We start from the raw sequence: 16194 nt of genomic DNA, 5'->3' as shown, positions 1-16194 counted from the left end.
AAATGTTTAGGTGGACCGGGGACCATTTAATATCCTAAGTTTCATCAGAAAATGAAGTTGACCTCACCTCAACCCACGGCAAGCGATCACACTCAGCTAAGCTTTCATCTATGAGTTACTGATTCCCTTTAGAGTATCGCTTTTAAAAATGTACCTGTTCCATCTTGTACTAATTACATTATGCATTGTCTACCTGATAGCCACGCTTTATTACACAATTTATCACTATGTTATAACTCATAACAAGAATTCATCTAACATTTATAACGATTCTTCTATGTAAAAATTTTATAAACTTGACACTGTAATGTAATTTCTTTTTAAATACAAATGCTTCCCAATTATCGTAATTCTTTTTAATATCCCTGATATATTATCTGAAAAAATACTGGAATACAAGATGGACTGGAGAGTTATTGTCTTCTAAATGTCTCTGGCTCCACGTGAAGTTATAATTATTATCTTGTAAATGACGTCTGGGAATGTTACTTCAGTAACTGATTCAAATTTTCATTAATAAGACGAAAAACTCCAAAAAAGTCCTTTTTTGGACAGCCTGGATTGGTGTCAATCCATCGCCATGGACGTAGCTTACCACAACGTGTCCCTGGTATCAGTTACTCCGAAGGCACCGGGGTTAAATTTTTCCATAATAAAATAGAACCTCTGGAATTCTCCATATTCTGTCAGAATCTTTGAGACCTCGTTGCAACTAAAAGGGTAGTTATTGAAATCCATTTCTCCTTCCATCTTGTGGTCCACGATCAACAACTTCAAGCCCATAGGGTTAGGAATGACATTATGGTGCCAGGTTTAAACCTAGAATTTTAAACTATTTCCTTCTTTCTGACGAGTATTCCACTCAATGTTTCAATGATATATTCAAAGTAGGAATATTTCTGATTTTGTAGAATGTTGGTCACTCATTTTATTGGCGCTAAATAAAGCACTACTTTAGTATTACCCCTGTAAATACTTAAAGCCTATAGTGGTACTATTCCGTATTCTTTGTCTCCAGGCAGACCTCTTCTTAACCTCTATGAACACTGGATTCTTAATATAAGCGAAATTTAGTGGCATTCATGGCATCAAACCCTTTCTTATCCCTCCATAATTACCTCATTAATTTTAATAATTTTCTCTCAGATGTTCTATCGAACCTTAGGTTTCCGTTAATCATTTGTTTAATTTAATGGAAGTTATCTTACTAAACAATTCACAGCAAATAAATTTAATTTATATATAAATGTTTCTTCCTCTTGAGCATTGAGTCTATTCAATGTACTTCTTTGGTAGGACTCTGCTTAACCAGTATTTTCATAACAATAATATTATTAAGCATATATTAAAACCTAAATATTATCTGCTGGCAAATCAATCTAATAAATGCATTTACGACATATTTAAATTTATGAACAACTTTGTTTTTCTCTATTTTCTAATATCAATAGACGCTTGAGACATGGCATTGAGAAATTATTATTTTGAACTTTCATTGTTTTTTAATATTTCTTTAAATGCATGTCTTTTATGTGTATATCACAAATTTATTTTCTTTTATAATTTACAAAATTCATTTCATCCAAATTATAAAATAGTTCCTCCAATCCCAGAAACTCCACCAAGCTATTAATTTAAGTTATACAATTTGTACTTCCTTTTAATGATCTAGTGAAACGGATTACTTCATAAGGTTCAAATATAATAATCTGAAAAATATTTTTTGTTAATTAATTTTTAATAATATTTATATTTAACTAACTTATAATCAGAGCTTTAACTATTGTGTATGGAGGTGAAAAAATAAATTCACCTGCAATATAAAAATGAGGTATAACATCATGAATAAGCTTTGTTAAATATATTGATTACATATAGTTTTTATCGATTATTACGATGTAATTATTTTATGCTAATGGATTTTTTCTACAGATCAGTTCTTACATAAGTAGCAGTAAGTTCATCTACAGCTAACTAACTTATTCTAACTAGGGCGGGAGTAAAATTTTTATTCCGTAGGACCGCTACCAAATAAAAGTCAATCCTCCCGAGCGGATTCGCACTGACACTGCTGGATTTGGGAGGTTGACAAGTCACGCCTGAACTCCCTCGGCTACAGATGGACTTATGCTTACGAAACTTTAATTAATTAAGTGAATAAGCGTAATTAAAAACAGTAAAATCCTGATAATTCATAGGAGTCCGTTCTCCTGTAAAAAATCCCTATAACTAATAAAAAATAAATACATTTAAATCCTCTTGATGATTCGTATTAATTTTCTTCTCCAAATTACTGTAAACATCTTTTAAAAAAGTCTAGATATAAATTCTGGTTAACTCATTTTGACTTAAATATTAGACAGTAGAAACCACCATACATCGAAATACAAGAAATGGTAGATCAAAATGTTTGGCTTCGACCATGTCTGCCATAAGGCCTTTTTTAGACATTTCTAGTACAAGAAAAAATGAAATCATTGAATTCATTTTTTTCATTGAAAAAATTTATGCTTCCAAACGTTTTAACGATCTTCTATTGATAATAACATCTATAGGCATCTATTTAGAAAAAGTAAGGAAACATCACCACCTAGATCAGATAGGGAACAAAGCGTTTTGATACGAGTATTTTAAAGGTTTTTGGACCTATAGTGATTCTAACATCGTTGGAGATATTATTTAAAAAAAAAATTGTTTCCAATTGGAGAAAATGCTTAAAACATAAATAATTTTTTACAAAAAAAATAAGGACTGATGAATTCCTCCGAAGTGAGGGCTAGTTTGAACGTAAAAAAAAAAGAAAAGAAAACAACGACTTAAAACTAAAAAGATTTTGGTTAATGTGCGAGTATATCAGCTATTTTCTTTTTTTTATTTTATTAGAAATAATCGATTCCTATCTGCTTCATTAATCAATAGCCGCATAATTAATAGTCACAAAAATTCTTATATGAGAGGTAGAACTCAAAAATTGCCGAGTCAATTTAATTAATATTAAATTGTAATATTATTACTTTTTCTTTAACAGTTATTGTTTTATTAGATTATGATGAGGGGACAGGATTTCTTTAAAAAATATTTAAATCAAGCGAGTTTAATTGATTCTGAAAAATATCCTTTCAGCTCAGGAGAATTTAATACTTGAAAAGTCAAATGGTCTTGGCTGGTTTAGAATTGTATATATCAAATATTGAATGAATTTTGGAAAAAAAAATTGAATAAACTTTTTTTTTTAGGTTTTAATCTCCATTATTGTTTATTTTGAAAATGTGTACAATCCGATAGTTCATTTTAACCCTCAGATCCTTGATGATACGAGTTACCGGATTTGTTCAGTACTACCGACACGGTAAGGTATATTTTAGTTTGATCTATCATCATTGTATTCTTTCAAAGTTCTGTAGTCGCATTAAGTAATCAAGATTTATTATTCCTAAGCGACTCGAAAGACTGCTTAGTATGAAAGGGACAGTTGAATTGCAGTCAGTGCAGTATCGCTTTCTTCAATCAGTACGTGCAAAAAGAGTCAAGTTACTTATCTCAAGTATTTATTATGCGTCTCTACTTTACTAAATTGGTGAATTAGAGGGTTGATAGAGCTATAATTTACTATGAAAATAAATTTAACTAATTTATGCTATTCAACCTGCTACGGGAAATGGTTGAAAAAAAATTGGTTTCTGAGATCTATGTAAATGGTGAGTAAAGGTTATGTTAAAACCATGATTATTCATGCATGACAAATCATCTACAGTATAATGCAGAGTTGGACAAATATTATTCGAATGACGCGTGACGAATACTTTTTTATTCGTGAATTTTCTACCCGAATAATCAATTATTCGTACAAAACATATGATTAACCATCCGAATACTTTTTCATTCGTCATTATTTTACACGAATAATCAATTATTCGTACAAAACATATGATTACTTTTTTATTCGTCATTATTTTACACGAATAATCAATTATTCGGGCAAAACAATTCGAATAATTATTTTATAGAAACATAATCTCTTATTCGAAAAAATTAAATGATTAACCATTCGAATACGTTTTTATTTGTATAAAGACGACATTTTTTGTCTTACAGCTATACATAGATATATTTTATGATCGCATATTGATTAATTTAACTTTTCTGATTTCTAACATATAAGGGTCCCTTTTTATGTTTTGGGATATGTAGAATATGAAAATAAATCGATAGTTTTTTCATATTCTACACATCTCAAAACATAAAGGGACCCTAACATGTTGGAAATCAAGAAAGTTAAAATAAATCGATACTCGATCATAAAATCGAAAGCATTTTCATATTCTGCATATTTCGAAACATATAAAGGGATCCTAAATGTCTTAGAAATCAGAAAAGTAAAAATAAATCGATACGCGATAATAAATTGATAGTACTTTTATATTCTATATATCTCAAAACATATAAAGTGACCCTAACATGTTCGAGATCAAGAAAGTTAAAATAAATCGAAACGCAATAATAAAATCTATACGCGATCATAAAAGCAATAGCATTTTCATTTTTGGCATATATTGAAACATATAAAGAGATCCTAACATGTTATAAATCAGAAAAGTTCATTTAAATCGATAAGCGATCACAAAATCTTTATAATTTTCATATTCTGCATTTCTCAGAACCATAACATGTTAGAAATCAAGAAAGTTAAAATAAATCGATACGCGATCTTAAAATCGATAGCACTTTCATATTCTGCATATCCGAAAACCTAAAAATTGGCCCCTACGTGTTAGAAATAAAAAAAATTAAAATAAATCGATATGGGATCTTACAATCTATTGCATTTTCGTTTTGTAATCGTCTGAGTATGTGAAATAGGACCCTCATACATTAGAGATTGAAGGTGGTAAAAAAAAATGTGAATTAAAAAAAAAAAATTTTATTCGAATATGTATTCGACTAATTTTGTATTCGAATAATTTTTCATTCGACTAATTTTTTATTCAATTGAAATAGTATTTTAAATATTCGAATAAAAAAGTATTCGGATTGTTTAGTCGTAGTTTTATTCGAATAAAAATTGATTCGTCTCTCGTCAATCGAATAAAAAAGTTTTCGTCTCTTATCAATCGAATAATTTTTGCCCAATTCTGGTATAATGTTACTGAAAGGGAATTTGTTGATTACCATATTCGTATGATAGGAGCGAATGCAAATTTTAGGAGGAAAATCATAATTGAAAGCGGGGGTGTCTTTCGCAATTTTGTGTCTTTTAAGTGATTCTCTATGATTTTGGCTTATTTGCTCATACAGTTGAATTTAGCCGAGGATGCTAAGGCGTCTACCTTAGACACTTGCAGCGATGCCAGCTTAAATACGGTCTAGGGGATTGACTTTTATTTCGTGATGATGTTTTAGTGTTAGCTGAAAGGTTTTAACTGCTGGATACATTATTAAAGTGCCTTAGAATGCATTTTTAAACAACCTAATTAGAAAATATTTTCCACTCCTGGGTCCATAGTCAAGTCCCAAGAGTAGGGTTATAAATCTGGCTTAGACATTTACTCTACAGCTCTGATCTCGCTTTTAGCTCATTGCCCTCCGGGGAATCTATAATGTCTCGTGTTCTGACGTCGGCTGTTCTGACTAAATACATGGAAACCCTAGAAAATGTTTATCAACCCTATTTTTCAGGATTGCGAGGAAACCTCACTTCATCAATTTAGGGTAGAGTAAGTTATGAAACGAATCCTGGCGTCTTCCCCACTTGGCGCCATAATCTGTTGAGGGCACTGACGCAGGGGACGTGCGTTTCATGGGAGCACATCAAGCGAATTTGTTCATCATTGGAACTATCTATTGGGAAAAGACTTCCTGAATAAGCTTCTCTTTTGAATGAAAGAAAGAACACGTTTGGAGGGAGAAAAAAAAGATTAGGAATTCAGTATGCTATTTCATCGAAGATACTACCTTTTCGATATAGTAGAACTCCTATTAACTAGTCACGGATTAACTGTCCCTCGGATTAAGCGGCCTAGTACTAGCGTAAACAAAAGAGGAATGGAAGCTGTTGAAGTATGGATCAAAATAAATAAAGACTCAACAATAAATGCCCAGATAAGGACCCAAGACGCTCCGCTGAAGCTTTTATTGGTTTTAATTTAGATTAAATAAATCTTATTTCAATCCGAAAAATCTTTTAGATGTGGTTGTAGAAGTAATAAATATGTACTCCCATACATTGATTTTTGGCAAGCAGATTTATAGATTCTCAGTATTCTCTGTTTTTATTGAATTATAACGGTTTTATTCTAAAACGTCTCACATTATTAATAACATTTTTTAATTTTACAAGATTATATTAATTACAAAAAACAATTTTACTTAACTAGAAAAGTACTTTTAATAATATTTCTGGATGTAATTTTTTCTCTTTGTTTTTCTTTTGCAAAAGTATGGAAGACATGTAAAATGATATTAGTTCACTAATATTTATGTTTGTTTTTTTATTCATTTTATTTAGTCTAGAAAAACTGGCAAATACAATGCGCATGCGTTCACAGTCATACTCATGTTAGAACATACCTTTTCGCCAGATTGTTATGTATTTTATTGGAAAAATATCTTTCCTCTTATTTTCTTGAGTTAATTATCAAAGCCTTCCATAGTTTATACTTATCCATTCTTCACAATTAAAAAAGTGAAATGGTTAATTATTTCAAATAAACAAAATAAAAGGTACTTTAGAAAAAGAAATTTTGAAAATTTGGCAATTAAGTCCTGTTACACTATTTCAATACCATAAGTTCTGACCACTTAATTCCTCATTGATTCGCAGGGTTTAATCAAGATCCTTTCAGTGGTTTTTGAGAAAATCGAAAAATAAGATAAGCTATCTGATTATGTGGCACCTCCGGTCAGTCTATATTATCGAAAAAGTTGTCACATTTCAAGCATAAACCCGCCTTAAATATATAATGGACGTCACAGACCATTTTGCGACAGACCATCTTAATCATTTCGATTTAGAGTCTCAAAATGTTTATTTCCGTCTGAAACTTGAATTAAAAATGATTGCAATACTTCCCCTCACAATATATTCCATGTACAGGTAAGTGAAAGTAACATCATTAAATGACAAATAAATATTTTGAAGTTATTCAAAATAACACCATCATTGTTAAAGCGAAGTTTTTTTATTTACGTAAATTCAATATTTTTTATTATAATTATATTAATCTATTTTCTAATCAAAATATTTTTTTAATTTCAAATTATAATGAGTAAAAGCATCTTGGAAAAAATTTGAATTTTTTTTTTAGTTTTGTTTGGAAATAATAAAATTCAGTTTATTGGCAATGAAGTTTTTAAAGGCCAATCAGGAAAAGTAGTTACGGATGAATCATGAAAAAAAGATATAATTTTTTTCGTTATTTATTTTGTATTATTTTCACCATGAATCCATTATATATCGATATGAATAGTGTATAATAACATTATTTTCGAGAACACAAAACATTTATTAAAAATTTATTTGATATAAATGAAATATACACATTGAAATTCTACAGGACATTACTAAAAGAATTATCAGATGTCTAGTATCCTTCAGGTTAGTTTCCTCTCACCAAACCAATGCCTAGTTACCCTTAGTGCGTTGATGAGAAAGGTGGCCGCTGTTGGTAAATCCAGGTTTTTAGGAATCAATCTTATCACGTATTTGCCCATAAATAGGAGCAAATCTTATTTCCGTACGTTTTAACATTACTGGTATCAAGTCCCACAGTCAGATTTCATCAAAAAACATTGGTTTAAAAAATTGTAGTGTTTTTACTAAGCAATATGGAGGTGTGTGAAGTATCAGGTGATAATGTGAATAAGTGAAATGGGTCTCTCTTTTTGTTTTGGAAAGTGTATTTGAAGAGGGAACTGAGGAAGGAGATATATAATATAGGAAAATGAGATTAAGTACTTTGTCCTATGGCGGATTTCACAAGTTTTCTTTATGGCAGAAATAAGTTAATTAGTTGTCCTCAGCCCAGTATGAGACTGTTTATGTGTGTTTGCCACCTTTGTGACCGTCATATTGGTGTTAATCTTTGGAATAGAGGTTTATTCCATTTTAAACCTTTGGTTTGCGTTGTTGGAGGATATAAAAGAATTTCATGAGCGTCTTCGAGATGAATTCTGTAACTGTTGGCAGTTCAAGTGTCGGGTTTATGTAGTCGGTTTTCGCTCTTTATAATAAAGTATGCTTCACAATAGGTCTCTGGGCACTACTTTAAAAATGTTGGGGTTTCTTTGTTGTTGTGGATGATGTGTTAGCTAGTATAGGTGTTCTGAAGAGGGGGGAAAGCCTAAGTATACATTTGTAAATCATTGGTTTTAGGCGGAGAAAAAGGTTAGATGTTAGCAGGTGATTAGGCCTGTAAGCCTTGGTCCTAAGCAGTTTCATTTCCTTATGGCAGTGGCGAGCTAGCGTCAGGAGGGGTGACACTCAGGTACACTACTCTGCCTGTCGATCTGTTCACGCACTATCCTATAGAAATTAGGGAGAGAGCGCTTATTCTTCTGGAAGGGAAAACGTAAAAAAAAAAAAAAAATTGTAATAGATTCAAAGAACCAAATATGATTCGGGACCATTGGATTTTTCGAACCAAACGAAAGGACTTAGCCAGGGAAATCCTACATGTTTTAGAACTGAAAAGTTAACTAAACCGTAACTTCATGGCTATGAAAATATTAAAATTGGCACAAGTACTACCGATCCGTCGAAAATAATTTTAACGATTTTACATGAACATGGAATATTAACCTAGAATTAAATGGTCTTTAATATCACATCTTATCCTCATTGAAATAGTTCGATAAGACTTTAATATGGATTTCTTAAAAAATCATGCTCTGAAGTACCTTTAATTTGTTTTTAAATATTTAACTATTTAATATTATTAATGATAAATATAAATTATGAAACGACACGATAAATAATTTAAGGAGGTAACAGGAAAATATATTTCCAGGTTGAAAACACATTTTCATTTCTATTAAAATATATATTTATTTTAAAGCCAACAATTTAGAAAAAATAATATTTAACATAGAAAGTAGAGGAGCATGACGAAAACTTGCGCACGCGCAGTTTCGCCACTTGGTAACGTTGGATTGGATCACAATAATTATTAAATAATCATTTTTTTAATTTCACTTAACGTTTCATTTGAGAAGATGATTAAGTCTATAAAATCATTCTGATTATTTTCAATATTGATTCTATAACGATTTGGAATCATATTGAATATATGGTTCAGACCAGAATGTAAATTCTAGTAAAATTTTGTATTTCTGTACTTAAAACACAATTTTGCAAAAGAAAAATGTTAAAATTTTGGAACAAGATATATTATTAAAATTAATTTCCCGAAAACTGTTTATATTGGAATTGGTCAATCTGTCAACTGAAATGATCACTTGAAAAAGTACAGTGATAGTAAATAATATAAAAATATCTATTCTGAAACAAACGAGAGTTAATTTATGCCAGATTATGGTGGTAAGTGAAAGTTTTCTGATATATTCTAATAGTTATTAGTCGAAAAGAATTTCAGCAATAAATTGTAAAATAGTAATACTAAAACTGAATTTGTCGTTTTTTTTTTATTCAGTAGACCAAAAAAAGATGAATGAAAATTAACTATATGAATTGATATTTTTTAACTAGTGAATTCTTATATAATCAGTCTTGAAGACTAGGATGATTCTAGTAAAGAAGTATTTTAAGTAATTCTCGACATTCCGCAAAGCCATTGAGGCAGAACATGACTATGGTTCATCCACGACAACAGTCACTCTCGCTGTTCCAGAAGGCGGTCACCGCCCTCTATATTAGCATACCCAGACTGCACGGCACGGCTCGCTGAATCTGTGCCGATCTCTATCTCCCTTGGAAAATCGCTTCCTTTTCCTATTTCCCAGCCCGTGACTGACGTCATAGGATGCGCCTCGTCGCTACTAAATCCGTTTAATCTAATTCTATTCTTTGATGTTGGTATATATAAATGTAACGGTGAAGCTGCCTTTGAAGCACTTCCTACCAAAGTAGGCTCTTTGTTCAATCATTGTTTTAGTTACATACATAACTTTATATGAGAAGAAAAAAAACGCTATTTCATACAGATTCTGAATATACTAAAAATGTTAATTTAAACATCAAAATCTAAGAAGAACGATTGTGCTAATAAAAATAAATTTTGTCAGCGTTAGTAACCGGTAGGATAACATGCCTCTTTATAATCCAATAAAATTGCTAGTTAACTTAGAAGTAATTGTAAAATAATTTCTTTCAGTGTATTATAATGTAAAATTATTTTCATAATTAAAAGTGTATTATTAGTAAAAAGTTTACCACTTCCTCGAGTGATACGTCTAAAATACCATATTTTTCAAAATGGGCTCCATACATTCTGAGTTTAAAGCCACAAAACCGTCGGGTCCTTCCCGAATCCAATCCTTACAGCCCAAAATCCTTCTTAAAATCCTTAATACTCTTTACTTAGTCACAAATCATGTCATCCAGTCAGGACCTCAATGTTCCTAATGTTGCCGATTTGGCCAGAACCAGGTACCAATCCTTCCATGATAAACTCCCTAACCACCCAAACCCTCTAGTTTCTAACCTGGCTTCTCGTTCACTACCTAATAATCCATTTCGGCGTCTGAAAAGAATATGTCCTCGAGATCTTCTCCTCTAGAAATGTTATATTCGTATCAAGTTATTTAATCACTATCATAAATTTACTTGTTATACATATTTTTATACAGTTGTAAATAACAATAAATAAATTATAAAAAAAAAGTGTATACCCAATAACCTCTAATGTATTAAATGTAGCTTGAATATGTAATTGTAATTGTTAAAATTTAAAGGAGTAAATTAGGCAAATTTTGGTATATAACAAGATATGTAAGAAGGTATATTTCATCTTCAATTTGAACGAAAACATAATCTTATCGGAATATGGTGTCCAGTGCCAGGTATAGAGCAGTGTATTTCTTTATAACTAAAAACCCGTCAACAATGAAAACATTTCACTTTTTTGTTTTTTATTGAGTTTCTTATACCCAGAAGTAAAATACTTACCCACCGAAGGTTTCCGCTTATGTTATTTATTTCCAACACACTCCCGCCAAAATCACATTTTTTTGGAGAAGACAGTATTTTTTCTAAAACCAACGCGCATTTTCTTTTTAAAATTTTTACTTAGACTATTCAACAGGACCGTTTATGTCCTTGTTATTATAACTATTCCAGAAAAACTAAAATGTTCGCCCATTTTGATTTAATACTCAGTATCTGGAAAAATAACATCGAGAAACAAACCGCCACCAAATGTTTTACTTTTTTCAAGGATTCGAATAACCAAAAACAGACAGACGCGAAGTCAAAATTAGTCTAAAACATAAATGAGCGGATTTTATTCTGAAGAGAAAATTTCTTTTCTTTTCAATATGAATACAAAGCGAGTATTAGGGCAGTTACATACACCCTCTTATATTTAGTGGTAGCTTTACTAAAATATAAAGCAGTGACCAATTTTGGTAATTTTTTATACCAATAACTCACCATTTTATATATATTTAGCTATTAGGATTCACGATACATAAGCCCGTATCGTTGAAGTTGCGGCACTCTAACTCTTTATGATACTTATATACACTCTTATATGCTACTAGGATAAGCGATATGTATTAAGTAAATTAATGATTTTAACTTTTAATCGTAATGTTCATAACCCAAATTTGTTATGATGATAATTTGAAGGACCCTACCTCTAATCTAGAAGGTTATATCTTAAAGTGCCCAGGACTTAAAGATGGCACAGGGAAGAATTTTAGGTAGTATTTGAGCGTTATGTCTATTCGGTTAACTTTTGTAACAAAGAGTATTACAAGTCCGGCATTTATAATTACAAAGCCTCTAGGCCTATCACCCCCCCCCCCTCGAGAAGGACGGACATGGAAATTCCCACTGTAGAGCATAAAGAAGTCTGACCTCATAGCCCTTGAGCTAGAGCATTGCACCTCAGTACCATCACTGCTGGTCTCAGCTGTGCGCTGAATTCCACTTTACAACTACAAGATTTACAACTGTCCATACACACTATCGCCTAGTGTGTCTATTATACCAACCAAGGTGTGCTCCAAGGTAAACTACATTGAAATAATTATTGCATGTATTGTGATAGAGCTCGCAGACGAGGTTACTAGATCTCATGTAATGAGTCTCAACAAGGATCTTCCTCGGAAGAGAAAGGTTGTGGAAGCGATCATTGCGTTAGCAACGCCAGCTGTATTAGTCTGGACCGTGGAGATATAGAATTCACTTCAAGTTCGCAATCACAATAATTGATTCAGTACACTTCTCCGTCATGGCGTGTTTCTGGTTTCTTGGTTTGAGGCTATAGGAATTATGTAAAATCAATTAATGTCAAACTGGAGCATGAACTACTCGTATGATAAATTCGTTTTATTTAAAATTGTCGTCCTCTAGAAGCGACTTGGTATAGGATTTTACGAACGGTATTTTTAATCAATGAATCATTACTACCATGTTCTAACAATTTTTAATAGTGTCAAACTACGAGAACTATTTTTGCATTAGATTTTGAAAAAAAAAATTAATATTCATTATTTAACCTTCAGCCAATGGTATAAAATGTTTTTATTCGATTAATTTCAAGTAAAGAAATGCTTAATACTTCTGATTTCCTTTATTTCTATCTTCTGGTCAACGTTTCGGAACAACTGTCCATTATGTAGTTCATCTTTATTACTTGGTGTCATGTATCCTCCTCTTTTCAGGGGAACTATCCCGATTATAAAATGTTACATATCGCTGCTTTGCTTAAATAGTGATGAATCTGACAATTTTTTTTTCATTTTTGATTTTAATGAGATTTGGATGTTTTTCAAAGATAGGGGCGTAGACTGAAGTTACTTTCTTTGCTTCGGATCGTCTTACGGACTTTGCTAAATTAGGGTGGTAAAGAATTAACTCCAGTCTGCAGTACAAGAATCGATATTCGTAATATTATATTTTATAATCGTATTGTCCCTCAAAAAGAAGATACAAAACATAAAATAACTGAGATGTACTGAATAAAAGACAGTTTGTCCGAAATGTCAAGTAGGTAGGAATAAAGGAAATCAGAAGTGTTAAGGGTTTCTTTTCTTGAAAATAAATAACTACATATCCTAAGATCCTTAAGAAGGTATCACAATAAGAATGATTAACTCATCACAAAGAACTATAAGGATCATTTGTAATTCATTTATACAGTGGAAAGAGATGGTAAAAACCGGTTGTCTACTTCAGACTCAATACAGCCCAGGTTCCACGGTGATATTGTTAGCTGTCGCATCCACAACAGTCTTCGAAATAACATTTGCCGGCAGTACCGTCGTACTATCAGCATTTACTTTATGGTTGGCAGTATTATCAACTGATTGATGAGTAAATTGGCACATGTCACCTTGATATTGAACTGATATATCTTATAAGCTCATAACACTTAAATTAAATTTAACTATATACATGTATATATTACAGGTTTGTTATTTGTCTATGGTGAATTTTTTTAAATTTATTTATTCATCAAGTTGAACTGTTAGCGATGTTAGGTATACTATTGGCTTGTAGAGAAGCGCTGTATATTACTTGCTCGACAGATATTTCACGTGGAAATGAGCCTTAAAAGTGTTACAGTGTGATATAAAAATTCATTTTTTATCATGTACAAGTCGTTATGAGGCAAACTGTCAGCAGTGAGTCCTCTGTTTGGCACTACTTTTGAAGCTCTTGTGATTCGAAAGCGCACATTCACTCAAAATACATAAAAATGTTTCGGTTAAAATAGGTTAAGAGCTGGTAATAACATTCACTTTAAAGCAGAAAAGCGAGAATCGCTAAAAAACAGGTCGCAAGAAGGACATTTAAGATCCATTTTCAAGAAAAGTGTTGGACATTTGTTCACAGTGTTGTGAAAATTTGAGAATGACAGTTGAAAATAACAAGTAAAAAAGAACATTTCTAGTCTGATGAAAGAAAATTCGTTTTCAGTGATTGTGTAAAAAGTATTTCATTAAGATTCATTTATCAGATGTTCATATTTCGGAACTAAGAAACACTGGCTTTAATTATGGATTTGAATAATTATTCTAATAACCAACTCATCATATATGTATTTATTTATCAATATTTGTATATGCAGTAGGAAAAAAAATGCAACCATGTACACACGTCTACTTTCTAATACTTTTTAAAGTGAATGGTAATAATAATAATAATAATGAATAATGAAGGAAAACATTGTTAAATAAATTTTGGTTCCACTCCACCCTTCTCAACACGATAAAAGGATTAAATGCCATTTGACCTCGTATTTTCCAGTATTCTGAAAGATATCAGCTTGCAGTTGAGTCTCATATTACAGAAGCCCTACGCGGTCTGGAAGGGTATAGATGAACAGTTTCATTTACGAGATTAAGACTGGAGTTAGTTGTTTGAATCTCAGTGGAGGTACAAAGTACATAGTCCGCCATTCTGAGGTGCATACATTTACATGTTAGTCAGTAAACTAATATTACGTTTAATTTTTAATTTTTTTATTTATGGAATAAATTTGTAAATATATGGATTTTTTAAAAAATAAAAATTCACAGTTTTACGATTGAAAAATACATGAATATAGATTTTTTTAAATGAAATGAAATTTTAACATTTTTTTTTACGTACTACTTTTAACATTCTAATATGTTTCTTAATAACATTCATGTAACTCCTCTTGCACCTCTCTAAAGGTGTCCTGGAAGTACTAAAGTACTACTCTAAAGGTGCCTCATACCAAAGTACCTTGCCTTTTTATCACACATTTATGAGATGTTATCGGGAAATATCATCACTGAGATATGTTATTTCGTTTAATTCAGTACTAATAACAGGTTATACCTATATAATTTAATTGGGAATAATTATTTTAATTCAATAATTTATAACACCTATTGGAATAAAACAGACTGGCTAATATTAAATAAAAACTTTCCTAATCTTTAAATGCTATATCAAAACATGCTATTGATTTTCATATTTCAGAAACTAGCTAGTGATAAATTTATTGTTAAATAATAGACAATACCAAACTTATGGCAATAGGGATGTACTATTGGTATTCGTCACCACTATTTCAAGTCAAATTAATATTAATACTAACCATATCGATACATATAAGCCAATGTAACTTTAGATTTTGTAAATAACAATTGAATAATATTTCTTGCAACAAAACAGTAGGTATTAATAGAAAAATACAAGTAACAATTAATTCTACTTTAAAAAAAAATGACATTAGATTTTTTTTTCCAGGTGAAAAGGATTGAAAACTTCTTTTAAAGAAAATAAATTAAGGTCAGTACATTAATGTAAATAATTATATATTAATATTTTTTGTTACGAATAATTTGCTATGTAGGTTGTATAATAGTATAATATGTTAGTCATAGTGTACCAACCACCAGTATGGACAATATTTTTTTTAAATTAACATCTTTCTATGCACTTTCAATATTAATAAAACTAGTTATCAATCAGAATTCGAACCAAAATAGCAAAGTCAATATCAAGAAGGCGCTTAGACACGATGAATTTGAAAGTTACGGCTGTATCGATCGTAATCCCAATTTAAATCTGGTCACTGACCCCAAAATAAGTAGCGTGATAAAATTATGCAAATAAGTTACACTTTATCAGCACCTTAGTTCTATCTTTAGAAAAGTTTATCACGCAAATCGTCAGCCTAATCATGTCGGACAATGCTTTCTTTTGAAATCTACACGATTATCTTAATAACTCTAATAAAATGAACAATTCACTAATTAAGAAATATTTTAGGATTAATGAGTTGCGTTTATTTAACTGAGTTGCTGTTGAGTTTATTTAGCTTAAATAAATATATTATTTACCTACAATAATATATTGATTAATATTAAAAATTGTCCTACAAAGTTTACAAGTCCCAGTCAAACAAGATATCTGCGTCAACCGACTTTTTCAGTAGGTGATGCTAAAAAACATAGCCGTTCCAATTTTAGTATATGTACCGCCGAAGCGAAACTTCTCTATTCCCCATAACAATAATAGCAGGTTATTCCCCACCG

The 16194-nt window shown here is 31.0% G+C and overlaps 2 protein-coding genes across 4 annotated transcripts in view; one reads left to right on the top strand and one right to left on the bottom strand.

Annotated features, from left to right (window-relative positions):
* The window catches only part of Tsp74F (Tetraspanin 74F), an 80416-nt gene that overhangs the window by 25114 nt on the left and 39108 nt on the right, over positions 1 to 16194 (top strand). For 2 of the 3 annotated variants that reach the window (XM_014425719.3, XM_014425720.3), the window contains exon 2: positions 15404 to 15445. The gene's annotated coding sequence lies outside the window, so the exon portion shown is untranslated. Of the gene's footprint in view, positions 1 to 12092; positions 12188 to 15403; positions 15446 to 16194 lie in introns of those variants that run through there. The other variant, XM_067049249.1, reaches the window with a different exon arrangement.
* Positions 1596 to 16194, bottom strand: part of LOC106683934 (putative inner dynein arm light chain, axonemal) — a 63623-nt gene continuing 49024 nt past the window's right edge. The window contains exon 8 of the mRNA XM_067049248.1: positions 1596 to 1709. The gene's annotated coding sequence lies outside the window, so the exon portion shown is untranslated. The remainder of the gene's footprint in view (positions 1710 to 16194) is intronic.

The sequence above is a fragment of the Halyomorpha halys genome, unplaced genomic scaffold, assembly GCF_000696795.3.
Source record: "Halyomorpha halys isolate HHAL.00 unplaced genomic scaffold, Hhal_1.1 Scaffold531.1, whole genome shotgun sequence".
NCBI lineage: Eukaryota > Metazoa > Arthropoda > Insecta > Hemiptera > Pentatomidae > Halyomorpha > Halyomorpha halys.
Note: the sequence above shows the minus strand (reverse complement) of the source record. Positions and strands in the feature narration are given on the sequence as shown.